Source organism: Corapipo altera, unplaced genomic scaffold (assembly GCF_003945725.1).
Source record: "Corapipo altera isolate COAL_440 unplaced genomic scaffold, ASM394572v1 65, whole genome shotgun sequence".
Classification (NCBI taxonomy): Eukaryota; Metazoa; Chordata; class Aves; order Passeriformes; family Pipridae; genus Corapipo; species Corapipo altera.
Genome location: NW_020884891.1, coordinates 5,227,267 through 5,243,902, shown reverse-complemented (window position 1 = coordinate 5,243,902; position 16,636 = coordinate 5,227,267).

The following is a 16,636-nucleotide window of genomic DNA, read 5'->3' as shown; positions in this document are numbered from 1 at the left end:
CAGGTATTTTGGGTACCAAAACCAGATACCTCTTATCAGAAAAATCCCAAAAAGGAGGGGAGCCCAATGAGGGCTGAGAAGAGAACCTCCCCCTCTGATGCAAATGACCTGCAAAGCTGAGTCCCTTTGAGACAAGACTCCTGATGCCAGCAAAGGGTGTTATTAAGCAAACATTAACCTCCCTGCACTTGGGGACTGGTTAGACTGAGTTTTCCCTCTGTTTCTGAGCCCTTGTTAGATCCCAGTGTTTTGCCTTTGGGTCAGACCACATTGCTGGATCAGTTGCCTAAGAGAAAAAAGCTCAGTTTCCTTCTGAAATTTTTCCTCTCCTTTAGGAAAACATTTCTGTCACTTGCATCTGTCATTGGCTTTCAAGTGGTAAATCCCAGGCAAATAAGTCTGTATTTAAAGTAATAAATTCAGTGCCTTTCCTCCAAGGCTTTATTTTCTCATTTAGTGACCTCTTGTTTCCCATGTCTTTGACACTTCTCCGATGTGCATTAAGCAAATATGCAATCATCCTTTCATTCTCTATCTTTGCTTTCATTATGATTTTTTACACTTCATTACATTTCCCTCTATAATTGCAACTCTTTGTTGTCCCAAAGTTTTATGGCTCTTTCCTCTCTTCTCTCACTTCTTGTGTTTCTTTGTTATTCACGTTAGCTTTTCTTGACACTGTGTTCCTAGTACATTTTCTAGATGTCAAGCAAACTCTTAGGCCTAAACTCATTTATCTTTGAACACTTTCCATTTCCACTTCAGTGCTCTACCCCAATGAATTCCATCCAGAACTTCCTTTTCTTCTAAAATTGGCTGTGCTGCTTTTATTCAGCGTTCTTTCCTTTTTAGGCCTAATTATAAATCCAATTGTTCGGTCCTGAATGCTTCCACGAGCTCCATTCATTTCCGAGCGCAGTTCTGCCATAACTGCTGGGGGAAGTTGCGTGACTGCCCTTTCAAAATCCTAATATGATCTAGATGAGAAAGAGATGTTATTTCTAACTTAAATTAAACCCTAGCGCAAGATCAGGCTGTTAAGTCTCTCCTCTCTGCTCTCCTGTCGCCGCGTTTGCCCACCCTGGAGAGTTTAGAGGATGCTCTGCGGTGGGTTTATGGAGTTTTCCCAGCCCCTTGCAGTGCCCGGAGAGCTACCGGGAGAGCCGGTGGGCACCGCTGTGCCTCCTGCCGGCTTCAAGTGCAGAGGTCTGTTGAAATCCATCAAAAGCAGTTCAAAGTGGCAAATGGCTGATTCCCACAAACATAAGCCACTTCTTTCCTTAGGAATTTTTACTGTCTGCTTGAATAAATGGGTGCTAATTTGTAAGCAAAAAGTGCCAACCTTACTGGCTTAATTTTGAGCATCTTTGGGATAAGTGGTCAATGGGAAACGCTTGTTTTTTTGCTGCAGCTCTCCATCTGGGACTGATTAGCTGTTTTGGCTGAATTTTGGCTCTGCAGCTGGGCAGGGGTTGGCACAGTGTAGCTGGGGCTTGTGTGGGAACAAACCACCTGGGGTTTGTGAAGCTCATTCTGCTCCCAGACTCTGTGTGACGCTCAGCTGCTCAATGTCAAGGCAAACCATGCCCACTGCTTCACAACCAAATGCCTAACTCGTCTCAAGTCTTACACACTCAGATTTTAGGAGCAGCTAAATGACATGATGGGTTTAATGTATGTCCAGATACCCTCTGTCAGCATTTGCCTTTAGATATGTTCAGATGTTTAGGTGTTTCTTAGGTAGCTTCATCTGGGTTGAATGTTCTCAGGAGGGGAACACACAGAGCTGGGAGCACAGTCTGAAACAGAGGACAAATGGGAACATGATGTTCTTCCAGCGCAATTATTGGCAGGATTTGCTAAGCTTTCAAATGGGCAAGGCAGAACTCTTCTTTCTCCTCCAAAATTGTCCTTGGAGGGAGGTGATGACAAAGAGAATTGCTCTTGTCCACTTACTTACTTATTTAACCTGATTTCTTTCTATTCTTTGAGCATCTGGAAAAACCATGAGTCATATGATGACAAAGTTCATCCTTTGTTCTGAGGTAAAGAGGAGAATGTCAGTGACTTTGCAGACCTGGGGCACTCTGTCATCCCCAGCTAACGTGGGGGCTGCTCTGCTTTGCTCTCTGGGCATCGCTTTCTCTCGAAAGCCTGAGAAAAAGCAACCACTGCTGCCTGTGTGTCTTCTTGTGACCTTTCAGATGGGTGCTCGAGCAGTGTCAGTAGGCTCAGACAATGCACAGTGATGGACCTGCAGGAATGTGGGTGATAGCAGTGACACTCGTTGAGAGTCAGTGATGTGGAGATCTGTCCATGTTGCAGGACCACTGGACCAAGCAGGTAAACTGTTTGGTCTCTGCTTCCCACCTGTAAAGCAGAGCAGATATTGCTGGCTGCAGAGTATGTATGGTGATATAGCTGTATGATTTACAAGCTGTGAAGGTTTTAAGGTACCTCACAAGTTGTTCAGTGTTGAGCTCAGTGGTTCAAGGAGGACTTGCCTTAGTTCAGCTTTGACGGTGCAAAAGCAGAACTGTCATGAGTGGAGAGGGGACAGACACTATCAAGATGCACAAACCCACATCAGGGTTTGGCACATGTCACTGTGTGTCAGTGCCATATAGCACACAGTTATGGGGGGCTTGGGAATAAAGCTCCTTTGGCCTCAGAGGAACCCCATCACCTACCTTGTGGTTCATTGCATTGGGCTCTTGCTTTTTGTGGAAGAGGGGTTCAGACTGCACAGATACCAGATAGTCTTACAAATTACCTGACCTTAGAGCCTGAACCCTTCAGAAATCTGTACATTAATTTGTTAAAAATTTTGGCATTTTCTTAAAGAACTTTCCTAGGCAAAGCTATTAAAATGGTGGCCTTCACCAGCAATTGCTTTGTTATGATGTGGCAACTGTCCCCAGAGGGTGCAGGGGCATGGCTGGGGTATTTAGCTTGTGTCTGAAATTTTTTTTCCAGTTTGCAGAACCATTAGTTTTTTGAAAGCTTTAACACATCTATGTATGTAGTCAGGCATCTTTCTCCCCCTAAAATATCTGACGGAGGGAAATAGAAAGATCTCTTGCAGTGACTTCTCTGTATCAGACCAGTCACAGGAGATGACCTGAAAAAACTAGCCATCACATACAATATCATGTAAATAAATACATCTTGCAGTGTTTCTAAGCATCTACACTCAACTGTGTGTGCCAGAGGGATATGACTGGATTATTATAGTCTGTCATTTCAGCATGAATTCAGACTCTATGTTAAGTGAGCATTATTTAATAGTCTGGATGAAGCCTTTGGAGCTGTTATTATCTCTCATGTAAAAGCATGCTAAAGCAATTTGAATAGGCAAATCATCTTGGTGATGGGCTGTATCCCTCCAGTGGAAAGGCTGAGGGGTTTGTACTGTGCCACGCCAGAGCCACCTGCCCTCTGGAATGGGAACTGGGAGACATACAGACCCCCAGGATGGCACAGGGAGGGATGTCAGGCTGCTGTGAGGAGTGGCCAAGCTGCTGCCTGGACTGTGGCCATGTGCTTAGGGATGCAAAGCAAACAGCTCTGCTTGGGAGGACCAAAAAGTGAACAAGTTTAACACAAACTTCAGAGCTGCTGTCAGCAAATCTGCACGGGCTGAATTTATCAGTCGCCTCATTGCAGTGTGACACGGCTGTGCTGCCTGCAGATGTGTGGGGAGCCAGGAGCCCTCTGCGCAGGGAGAAGTTTCAAGGTCCAAAGAGAAACCTCTGGGGAGCCACTGGGTTTGGAGGGTCATGAGCCATGGGGAGGGGCCGTACAGCCACACAGTCAACAGGCAGTACAGAGCCGTGGAGAGCAAGCTGGGAGGAGGGATAAAATCCCACACAGCACAAAGCTGCTTGGTGGGGATGCTGCTCCAAGAGATCTTCATGTCAGGGCAAAACAGGCCTTTAAATTTCCATAGAATTAGGTTACATTTGTGCTCCTTTTCCATCCCTGTATCCTGCACCGTGCCCGGCTCCAGTCACAGCTGACAGGCCACCCTCGGAAGCAGGCAGCAGTCCCCAGCTGCCTCATGATATTATTATTTTTTTATTCACCTCAATAAAAATCTGTGATTCATTAAGTGCTTGTCATGTTTTGATACGTGGATCAGGAACTGATCAATAGCCAGCCAAATTTAATAAAAAGGAGCTCTATTCTTGGGAAATGAGCTTGTTACCATGCCAACTATCGATCTTTCCTGACAGGCTCTGTAAGTCACAAAATGGGGTCCTGATGGGTAGGTTGGTCTCTCTCCTAGGCTACCAGGAAGGGCACTGGTTGCAATATCTGTATTTAAAAGACTTTGGGGACAACCTTTTTTTTAGTACCATCTCTATGTAATTCTTTGGCAAAGGTTCTAGATTGCCTGGAGCTAGCAGAAATCATCTAAAGGCTTTATTTTTCTTACTGGCTTTAAGGTGGTGGAAATAAAAGACAGAAGGTAGCAGAGCTCTGGTTCTGTGCCCAAGCCTCAGAGAGTGAGGAGGGATGGAGCTCAATGCCAGCCCACATGCCCTCCTTGCTGATGCATGATGTGCCAACCATCACCTGGTTCCTGTCTGCAACAACATCCCAGCATTTTTCCTCGCAGTGCTAACAACTTAGCATGAGCCAAATGGTGTTAAATGGCACTGAAACGATCCCCTCTCATGTGGATTTCTCCAGATGACCATGGTAAGCAGGACAGATTTACATTCTGAGGAAATGTTCTGCAGAATCCCACAAGCCCCAGAGTCATTCCACTGAGCTTCCCTCACTGATGGTAAGTCCTTAAATTCAAAGTCTTGGCATTGCAGCTATTCTCTGGCATGGGTGACACTGAAAGATTTGGGAGCAAGAGCTGAATACGGACAAGGAGGAAGGGGTTTGTCAAACGGAATTAACGCGTCCCCGGGGTTTTGATTTGCCTGATCTGTTTTATTTCCACTTTTTTCTCCTTTTATTTCTCAGAAGGAGGGTGGGTAGGGCTGGCTGTGTGGGGACTCCAGTCATGTCCTTACTCCTACCAGTGACTGCATGCCAGCCTGGCACAAAGAGGCAGCACTCTTCAAGCCCAAAACATGCCATTTTTGTCTCCTACTTCAGGGCTTGGTCCAAAATACACTGGGATCAGTGGAGGCAGATTTCAGTATGATCTGGCCCTTTCCCAGTCCAAGCTGTTTAAATACAGTGGCCCACGTCCTTCTCCAGGACAGCCACTTAGGTCAGTGTTCGAGGTTTTAAGAATGGATGGTGAATTTACTTGTGACAGCGAAAGCTTTACAGGCTTGGAAAATCCAATTCTGTGCTCAGTACAGTCCCTGAGACTTTCCTAGAACATTTTATCCAGCCAGAAGTGAGACAAAGATAGAATCTGATGTGGAAGATCTCGCCAAAGTCACCTGGGGAGAGGGAGATGAGTGTAATTCCTTCATGGCTTTTCCAGATTGTGTACTGTAAAAAGCTTATTATGATTTGACCTTGACATCAGCCCTGCTTTGAACGGAGGGCTGGACTCAAGACCTCCAGAGGTCCCTTCCAGCCGACATTTTTCCATGGTTTCATCTCAGAGATGTGACGTAAGGTCTAATCCCAAAACGAATATGCAATTAGCTTTTTTGGATGTTCAGACTTGGAGAGCAATAAGAACGGACATCAAAACCTGAGTATTTCTCTGAATTATTTGTGTATCTGAGGTGCCAGAGCAGTCCTTGTCGCTTGTCTGTGCAAAACAGAGGTTATTGAACAATGCCATTTTCTGCAGAAAGGTTGCCAGCAGCAAGCTCTTGCCCTTATGTCTGCTCTTGGCATTCCTCCTCCTTGGGTTTAGCTCATCTCAAACTCCCTGTTTCAAGTTTCTTTCCTTCAAAGATTTTTCTCTTGTAAAAATCAGTGGACATCTCCAGTGGACAACTCATTAACATGAGTTGTTTAATGCAATGTTGTTGTTGTTTAATGTTTGTCCTTTCAATATACAACAAAAATGAAAGACTTCAGTAAGGTTTGACAGAACCATAGAATTGTTTAGGTTGAAAAAGCCTTCTATGATCATCGAGTCCAACTGTTAACCCAGCACTGCCAAGCCCACCACTGAACCATATTCCCAAGTGCCATATCTAGGTCTTTTAAATACCTTCAGGGATGGTGATTCCACCACTGCCCTGAGCAGCCTGTGACAGGGATTGGCAACCCTTTCAGTGAAGAAATTTTTGCTAGTATACAATTCAAACCTCCCCTGGCACAATTTGAGGCTATTTCTTCTTGTCCTGTAATTTGTTATCTGAGACAAGAGACTGATGCCCAGTTGGCTAAAGGTCCCTGCTGAGCCTCCTTTTGTCGAGGCTGAGCCCATCCCAGCTCCCTCAGCTGCTCCTCATCAGACTTTTGCTCCAGACCTTCCCCAGCTCCATTGCCCTGCTCTGGACATGCTCCACTGTGAAGCCCCAGCCTCTCTCTGTCCCTGCAGTGTCTGCAGTGCTGTGGCATGGCAGAGAGTGCGGTGCAGGGGCAGGGTGGGGCAGCTCTTTCAGCTAAATGTATGCGTGCCAGATTGAGCCTGAAATAAAACTGAGTGAAAATTGTTTTGGGGAACGGATTGCCGGATCAGATCCCGGCAGCCTGGGCAGAGCCTGGCAAGATTTAAACTCAGTACCGATTGAATATGCTGTTTCTCTTGCAGTTTGTACTGGAGCCTTGAAGACAAATGAGACCGGTTGGGTGCCAACAGCAGTGCAAGGCGGATGAGAGAGAAGGGCCCCTCCGAAGCCGCAGGAGGAGGAAGCCGGCAGTGCTCCTGCCGGTTCGCAGAAGCAGAGATGTGATTCGTGCAGCCCCTGCCCCGCTCCACCAGTTCAGCTTCCTCCTCTCCACCAGCAGACACAGAAACAACAGGCTCAGGAGGAACACAAGCAACGGGATAACCAACTTGGAAAATACCTTTTGCTTCGGAGAGAGGGCTGCCAAAAGCAAAGCCCAGCTGGACAGGGTTAGCTCTGCGGGCAACTGCCTTCCCCGCCTGCCGGCAGCGAGGGGCTCCGCGTCAGCACGAACCCAGCGAGGGGAGAGAGACCGAGCTCGGGGCTGCCAGAGGGTTTGTGTTTTCCCATGCTCGAGGAGCCTGCTCTGCAGTTTTTAAGATGTATCAACAGCCTCACATCACATCGTGATTTGGCTGCGAGTTGAGGCGAATGTGTATTATCTCGGCGGGCTCATGGTGTGCCTCTCCTCCCCGTCTAATATATACGAACGTACAGCGAGAGTTTTACGGACAAGATAATGTGTTTTGGCTGCATGAGATGGTTATGTTATTCCTATAGGAGAAAAATTTAATTTTGCTCTGAATTCCACTATAACCAGACAGCTCCCCGTTTATATCCTGGGTAATAAATCAAAGCAACATGAAGTCTCGTGCACAGAACTGAAGTGGTTTCTTAAAGCAAATTTGGCAGGAAATAAGTCATCATCTTAAAAAGGCAGTCAACTCCTCATATCCAGTATATCACCAGCTCTCTGCTAAAATCTGCAAACAGGCACGAAAAGTCATTTTGTGAAAGAGAGAAGTCTGTGAGATAGGCCATATGACTCCATTATCAAAATCACACATATCTTTGTCAGAAAAATCACCCCATGAGTTCCCTTTGACTCACGGGTTTGCAGTGCTCAGGTACTCGAATATCACAAGGGCCATTAGTTTGGCTTCCTACAAAAATAAGGTCATGTTGGTATCACATCTTCCCTCTGTGCTTTTCCTCTTTCTTCTTGCCTCCTCAACTGATGTTGTTATTTTTCTCTTAAGTTGTTTTTTTTTCCTAACATTCCTTTCTAGTTTCTATTTCTATCGTGCAAACATGCCATGGCAAAGCGATGTAAGCAATGCATAATATATTTAGAGTAATGTATGATTCATTTACTAGCTTTCATAATTAATGTGGCTGTGTTTTACATACACAGTATTTCCTGCATGCATTTTATGATGTGAACACTCTTCAAAATCTAATAAAATGTAATCCGTTAAAAACAATAGTACTAGTCCTGTGATGAGATTTGTGTGCAGTTTTGAGGCAGCTGCAGAAAGAACTTGGTGCCAAGTTTCTATTCTAAACACCAATTTTAGCTGCTGTTTTATGCAGCTCCTAATTCTCAAGGTGGAAATTATTATAATTATATATATTATTATAACGATACCACAGTTGGTCTGGGTATCATCTGCTTCCATACCCTGAAAATTTTCCAACCCAAATAATTTTTCTATGTGCTCTCTGGAGTTCAATAACAAACACAAAATGATGCTGAATTTATGAAGAAACCTATAAGAACTATACAGCAGCATCTGTAAAATATCAGCTAAATAATACCAACATCTGTACCTCCAAAAAATTCATTCTTGCCTGGGGTTTGGTGAAGCTGTGAGCACACACAGCCTTGTCCTCTGGACCCTGTTTCCAAAGATATTTATACATCTAATTGCCATCAATATCAGCAAGAGTTGGGAACTGTTGGTGAGCTCAGGCCAGGCACTTTCTTTACACATTATTCTCTTCCTAGTTAGGACTTGAGGACTCCATGATTTTGCACCCCATGGAGAAGAAAGCCAACATAGCCATTTGTGTGCTGTTCCTTGACACTGTTCCAGGCAGATGGATTTGGGAGCATTTAGTTTCCTATCTTTGCTCTAAAAATGTGTGTAAAATAATTTCCAACAACAAAATCTACACTTACGAACAAAGCAATCTCACAAGAATACACTGAAAATTCAAAATTGATATAAAAAATGGATATAATTTCCAGTGTAAAGCTAGAAATCCTGTTTCCATCTCTCCAGCTACCACGCTGATATTTTGCCTGCTTTCCTCCAGCTGAATCCTCATTAAAGTCAACGGACAAAAATCATCACAGCTCGATGGCAGTGTGGGGTTGGGGGTTTTATTTTTGCCTGGGCTCTGAGCCCCAGGTTGGGTGAGGGCAACCGAGTCAGCCCTGTGCTGCTGGTAAGTCACCACACCTGAACAGCACCTCCCTGCTGCCTCGGCTGCCAGCAGGCGAGGAGCATCACTGGCTTGAGTACATTAAGCCTGGCCTTGGGACTTATGGGGGTGGTTATGCAGAGGGTGGTAGTGTGTAGTAGGGAAATGCAGTGTTTTTTGAATACTGCTGGTTGGAGCAGCAAGGGGACAGCTGAACCTCCTTCACAGCTCCACGCCACTGGCTTTGCTGGACTCACATCAGGCTTTCTCTGAAGTATTTGACGTGCAGATTTTCAAAGGTATTTAAGCTCTGCTTTTGGGTTTTTCTGTGTCCCTCCTGGTGGATGGTTCCCTGCTGTGGCAGCTGCCTGTGCTGCGTGGGCAGCTTCGGTGTTTCTCCATGAGTGGGATTTGTGCAAACCTACAGGTGACTTGTGCAGTGGCTGGTGTTGTTTCCAGATGGGAAATATGTGTTCTTGGGAATGGCACTTGGCAGGGAATGCCGCTGTGCTGGGAGCCGCCTCCCTTCCCCGGTGTGACACTAGAGGAAAGGTGGAACACTTTTCATGTGGAAAAACGAGCTAAAGACTTTAAGGCCTCAAATCCTACCTTTTAGATAAATCAATACTGCTGTTACTGTTGGGAAACAAAATCTGGTGCTGCAGCAGCACAAGTCTGAAGTGCTGCGTCCCTGTCTAGGATGAGCCTCCTGTTCCTTGTGTCATCTCTTGGGCTGGGGGGTGACACCCACCCCAGTGCACTCAGCCTCCCATTTGGCCACCCCTTGCCCTGCAGGCTGCAGGGGGGTGTCGTGGTAGTGGCAAGGGACACCTGCACTGTGCCCTCCTGGCAGCCTGGGAGGAAGCTGATAAAACTGGTCATTTCTAATGCTTTCCAGTTCTGATTTCTGGAGCTGGATTTTTTCTCGCCCTTGCATTTGAGGAGGTTTATTTTAGTGTTGTGTGTACTGCTTGGATCTTTGGGTGGGAGGCTAGCTTTTATTTTTTTGCTGCATCTTGGGTCAGTTTTGTGTGCGTATTTTTACTGAGCTGGGATGATTTGTGCCTGTTGACCTTAATGAGGATTCAGCTGGACGAAAGCAGGCAAAATATCAGCCTGGTATCTGGAAAAAGAATTTCTAGCTTTACACTGGAAATCATATCCATTTTTTTGTATCAATTTTGAACTTTTAGTTTGGGTTTGGGGTGGGGTTTTTGTTGTTTTCTTCTTTTATTTCTGCTAAATTCATTACTTAGAGAAGAAAAGCTATGTAAATATATCTTTGTAAAGATTCAAGAAATGTAAAGCTATGGAGGAGGAAGGAATCAAGCAGCAGTACTATTTTGAATCACCAATATTTGAAAACTGTGTTTTAAGTGAATTTGTTCGATGTTTGTGACCTGGTAGTGACTTCCACCTCTGGGAGGCTTGTGCAGGTGATGTTAAAGCTTTCCTGGCACCTGCATCTGTACCTGTTTTGCTGCAATCCCAGCAGGTGCTTCTGCCACAGAATCCTTTCTCCTTCTGCCAACAAAGCTACAGCGGGGGGGGGGGGGGGGGGGGAAGGCTGTTCCCCCCGCAGGCATAACCCCTCTGTCATACCTGTGCAGAGCCCCTGGGGGTGACAATAGTGGCAATATTTCTGACTCAAGGCATGTGACAATGGGAGCTGCACTGTGGCTTATGCTGGCACACGAGAGGGGCTTGGCCTCAGTGTGGGGAGCTGCCCCTCAGCCCCCGCCTGCCAAGTGCCACATCCCTCTCCAGTTTCAGGGCCTCTCATGTCCTAACTGGGTGAGAACCCCCCAGGACACGTACCTACCCAGGTGGCCTCCTGTCCCCAACAAGTGACCTCCAGCTGGGAGGTCTCTGCCCCTGCAGCCACCTCCTCTCAGCGTGGTCCCTGCCCAAGCTCCCAGAGGGCACCGGCTCCAATTCTGCCTTCTGGCAGTTGGGTGAAGGGGCAGAAAGTCCCCTTTGGGGGAGGTTTAGGGAGGGAGGAAGAGCGATAGTCTGCCAGGAATGCAACAGCAGCACACGTGCATGGTCCCATCGCGTGACCTGACACTGCGGCCAGGAGGGCTGAGGCGTGATCAATGCGTCGGTTTTGAGACGGGTCAAAGACACAAGTTTCAGGGGGAAATGGAGAAATGCAGGACAAATACTGGACCTGGGAGACCTGTCCTCTGCCTGATGTGGAGGAAAACTCCCAGAGGCATTCAAAGGAAACGGCTAATTACTGCTCCTGTGGAGCGGGGGACACCACACGATGGGTGAGGCTGGAAGCTGCAGTCCCCTTTGCGGGGTGAGGAAGAGCAGAGAGGGGCAAGGGGCTGGGGCACCACCGGCAGCACCCCCTGCTCGCTCCCCACCTCCACCAAGTGCCGTGCCGGGGGTCCTGGGGTGGGGTGACTCTGGGGCTGTGGGATGCTCCGGCCACGCTGCGGGGGGAGCGGGATGGGCGCAGGGGCTTTCAGAGGGCGCGGAGCGACAGCGGGGATGCCCGAGCGCTTCTTCCTGTAGGGAAAATGGGGCGGGCACGGGGTGACTCCCAGCATCCGAAGTGCCAGGTATTGAACGGATCTAAAATACACATATTTAATTTTTTCCCCCTGCACCGGTAAGCCCCTGGTTCATTTGCACCTATAATTCTCGTTTCAGGGCGGCTGCGATGCAGCAGCCGCTGCCACCTCTGAGTTAAACGAGAAATAAAATAGAAATAAATGCCCACATCTATCCCTTTTTTAAGGCAAACGACAAAATATTTTCGTGTCTCTCGGTCCGGCCAAATTCACACAAAGACCGCGGGGAAACCCCAAAGTTTAAGGGAAACTTGCAGCTCTCTCCCGCAAACGAGAGGTGCGAAATCTTGTGAGATAAAATTGTGGAGCAAAGTGGAGGATCTCTGTAAACATGTTGAGCATCGAGAGCCTTTGTGCCCAGGTCGCCTTGGAAGGCGGAGGGACGTCGGGGATGCCCGTCCCTCCCAGCTCCCCTTTCTGTGGTCTCTGACATGGTCACATCAAAGGACCTGCCGGAGAGGTCTGTGCACAACCGAGTCACCGAAATTTGCGCCTGCGAATAGAGACAAAACCAGACGATACTGATATATTTGAAGGGCGAAATATTGGATGTATCTATATATGCGCGTGCCAGAGGTTTGCACAGTTTGTCTGGAAACGCCCGGAGTTGGAGGCGGAGGAAACGGAGGGGGATTTAATAAAAACCATTTGCCACTTGTCTTCAATTAGGGTCTAGAAATGCAACAAAAATAAGAAATGCCTATTTTTTTTTATCACTTGCCGTCGGGATCAAGAGGTAAACGCGGCTTCCCTGCAACGATTGCGGGGCTTCGTGTAGAAGGGAGAGGAGAAATACAGACGGTATTGTCGCGATGCAGGTCGGCGTGGCTCGTGTCCCGGCACACACCTCGCCGTGTTCTGCTGCTTCTCCGCCCGGAGCCGGACCCCCGACGGGCCGCGGGACCCCCGCGGGGCTCAGGAGCGGCGAGACGGGGAGATCTGGCTCCGGGGGCCTGGGGGCTTTGCAGCGCGGCTCCCCTGAATCGGGCGTGAGAAGGTGGGCACGTTACAAGGTGGGGTGTCCTCATTTTTTTTCCCAGTGCTAGTGAGGGAACCCCAAACCGCCGGGGCTTCTCCCTCTCCGGGGTGGGCAGCCACGGAACATCCTGTCACCCTGTCCCAGGCAGGTGATGGGCACCTTGGAAGCCAATACCACCGCCCGCGCCCCGATATTCCCCTCATCTTCGTGTCGATGACAAATAGAGGCAACATGAGACAGGAAAGAGGGAGGAGGGAGAGAAAGACACGCACACAATAGCCAGGCAAATTGTTAGCAACTCCGGCGTTTGGGGAAGCCGGTACTGTAACTGCGCTCTCATCAGTCACCGCTCCTGAAGTGATAGTAAAAATGCATCTAAACATGCTGCGGTGTGATATATAAAAGCACAGCGGGATGAGCTGCTTTCCAAAAAGGGACCTGGTGATTGGATATGCCTTGGCATGATTGACAAGAGCTTAGTTTGGTAAAGAGAAGACACGCAAGCTTTCACAGCGGGATTTCTTTTCTAAAATATATCACACTAGCCTTTGAAAAGCGCCGCACACTATAAGGGAAATAAGGTTGCTTTATAGTGCGCTGACATTTCTTTAAAACACAACTAAGATCAAAAAAAGAAATAAAATGTGTTCCAAACACAATGTTTTAATTAGTTTATTCTGTGCATTTGCTTTTATCTGGTGTATATATCACGGATCCCCACCCTTTAATTAAAACAACTGGCTGCCTATACAACAGCAGAGACAAATGCTTAACTTTCTCCTTTGTAGCTACAAGCAAACTCAATTTACTACGGCTTTCAGAAGAGTTTTTAAAATAAACGTGGATGCCTTGAAAGCTATCGGGGAACGGGCGAAGGTAGCGGGAAATGGCTGTTTCCTGGCTTTGAAAACTTGAGAGGATGTGGAGTCCCGCGGGCAACCCTGCCCGCAGCCCTGCCCGCAGCTCTCACCCGCCGGCCCTGCGGGCTCACAACCCCACCGAGGGAATTGAAACGCAACGAAGGCACAGAGCTGCCTTCATCTCGGAGCCGCAGCTGAAGGGCTGCGATGAGGCTTTCCGTTTGCTTGGTTGCCTTCTGGATTTCTTTTGGTTTCTCTCTCTTGCTCTCTCTCTTATTTTTCCTTTTTTTTTTTATTTATTTATTTTTTTATTTTTTTTTTTTAAATTTTAATTTTGGTGTGGTCCTCATCGAAACCCAGCTTGCCGCAAGCTCTCTCTCCCCCCGGCACTGCCCGCTCCGGGGTTGATCACTTGAGGTAGCTTTTCCACCGCCGTCTCCCCCGCCTTTGCCCGAGAAGGTTCTCGTTATGGAACTGATCCTCCGGGTAGAGGAATGAAGGTCCTTTAAAAGGCATCGACTCCTTCACCCCGTGGCAAGCACATCCTTTACAGGCGTGTTAATCGTATCGCCGCTGCTCCCCGCGCCCCGGGTGCGCTCCCTGCGCGCCCGCGTCCCGCAGCGCGGGGCCTGGGGGTGTTCGATAGTAAAAATAGAAAAGTGGGGGTGAGACCCGCCAGGGGTCGTCTATTGGCCCGAAATGTGGGGATCTAGGCAGCAAGAGGGGAGCTGGCTCTCCCCGAAGCCCCGCAGTCACAGGCAGGGAGTGAAGCACCCTGGTGCCAATCCGGACACGGGCATGGGGGACATCTGGGCAGAAGCCTTCGCCCCCCCCTCCCCGCAGCTGTGATTCACCCGCTTTGGCCCCAAAGCTTCGAGTAGGTTTTACTGGTGAAAGCAACTCCCATTGCGGGGCTGTTTAACCCGGGGAAGCGTGCGAGGGCTGAGCCCGGTTCCTCCCGGGAGCCGCGCCCGCCCAGCCCCTGCCATATCCCGTTGCGCCGGAACGGCCCGAGCCCGTCCGGGCTGCGGGATGAAGGCGCCGTCGGAGCGCTGCATTCCCCTCGTTCACGAAGGGAATGGGGCAGGGGCGAAAGGAGTGGGAGCGGGTCAGACTCTGCGGCGGCATCGCTTCTCCCGGGGAGGAAATAAAATAAAGGAAAAAGGAACGGGCCTATCACCCCAAGGGGACCGGGGGTGGGACGTGTCCCCGGTCGGAGGGCGAAGGGGCGCTTGGTTCTCTCCCCGATACCTTGGGGAAAATCCCTGGAGGTTGGGGGGAGAGTCGCTGGGCGATGTGGCCGGAGAGAGGGTGGCAAAAGGCGAGCAGTGGAAAATCGTCATTTTAATTGTTTTAAAAACGTTAAATCGTTCAACACGTTGTTCCAACATATCCTCGGGGCCGGCGAAATCGTGTTCCCGTCTTTATGGGATGCTGGCTGCAGTGGACGCCCTCGGTGCCCGCTACCGGTGTGCCGGAGCCGACACTGGGTGCGTGACGCCCCCTGGGCTGGAGCCCACCTGCAGCCCCCCCTCGGGCCCCTGCCCCACCGGGCCACCCCCCAGGCCGTCGCCGGGGCGGCACTGAGCGGCTCTGTGCCGGGGTGTCCCGGCCGGTCGCAGCTCTCAGCCCGGGGCCGCGGGGAGCGGTGGCTCCCGCTGCCGATCCTCCAGCTCCGGGCTGTGCCCAGCGCTGGGGGAGAAGAACTGGAAGCGAGAGTAAACCCCACGTTCTTCCCTGGGGCTCCCGGCAATGGAAAGAGCCCCGACACAACTCAGAGTGTCCCCGCAGTCGCCCCAATGATCTGCTGCAGGCTGGAGGGTGTCCCCAGGACGGGCTCCCCCGGAGCTCGGCAGCTCCCCGAAGATGACCCTCGGCAGCTAGAGACCGGTGTTTAGGACCCGTGGGGGTGCCGGTTCAAACGAGGCGATTTGCCCCCCGGGAGCGCGTTTGTTACGGGGGTTTACACCTGCTGTGAGATCCCGGGGAGAGAAGGGTGGGCCCGGGGACGGGCTGGGGCCGCGTTGATGACAGGGACAGAGCCCCACGTCCGCCGGCTGCCCCATCCTCCGCCTAAGGGGCAGGATCCGGAGGCCCCGTCCGTGTCCGGACAGGGGCGCGGGGCAGCTCCGGGGGGTCTCGGCGGCCGTCGGGGCGGGGCCGGGCCGCTCCGCAGCGCCGCCTCGTGCCCGGCCCCGCAACGGGCCCCGCCGGAGCCGCCCCCGGACGGGCAGGGGCGGAGGCGGCTCCCGCAGCCCCGCTCCCGGGGCCGGCAGACTGCCTGGGGGGGCGGACGAACTGGGGCAGGGGCTCCCCCGGGGCTCCGGGGACGACCCCTCCTGCCCTTCCCCTCCCGTTATCCCGATCGGCTCCTCCTGCAAGTCAAATCCCAACTAAGCACGGCGGGGCATCTCCGTCCCACTGGTGCTCGCCCGCGGGTGGGGAGGGTCTGCTCAGCCCCTCCCGGCCGCCGGGGAAAGGCTCGGGGCAGGAGGGGGCCGCGTACTCCGAGTGTGGGCTCGGAAACAGCCGGGGCGCGGGGGCAGCGGCCTCAGCACGCTGGGGAAGGGGCGGCTCTGCCCCGGCAGCTGATGCCGGGCCGGCGGCTCCCGAGGCCGGGATGCCTCCCCGGAGCCCGGGGCTTGCGGTTGCCCCTCAGGGCTCAGTCACGCAGAAAGGCTGACTAAAGTCTGTGTCCCCCGCAAGAGTGGGACAATAGAGCCACCCTCCGGGTCACAGGTCACCTCCTCGCTGATTGAGATATTCGCCACTTCCCCCCCACTCCCTCTGCTCCTCGGAGGCGCGGGGGGATATCAAGGGGGCGGCCGGAGGGTGAGGATGCTCTCGGCCGGGCCAGGGTGCCAGGGCCCCGACTTTCCCCTCTGTCCGCTCCTGGGTCTGCACCGTGTCTCCTAGTAAAAGCTTTGGGGGGAGGGGGTCAGGGGCGGGCGTTTTCACCTTCCAGAGGGTGGCCTTCCTGGGACCACTCCGGTGCGTGGCCACCCCAAGGTGCACGGAGGGCCCCGGTTCCCCGCAGGGCTGCGACCTCCGCTGTCTCCTGCCCCCGGGTTTTCCTCGGCCTCATAGGAGCGACAGGAGCTAATTTATTCTGCAGCGCTTCGAACTGGTCCTCGGAGTGGTTTTTTCACTCGCTTCCGAGCCCGACGCGTACTTCCCACGCCGCTGAACGGTGATCTTTATTTTTTGGGGGGGAACTTCTCCCCATCACCACCAAGCATGTGA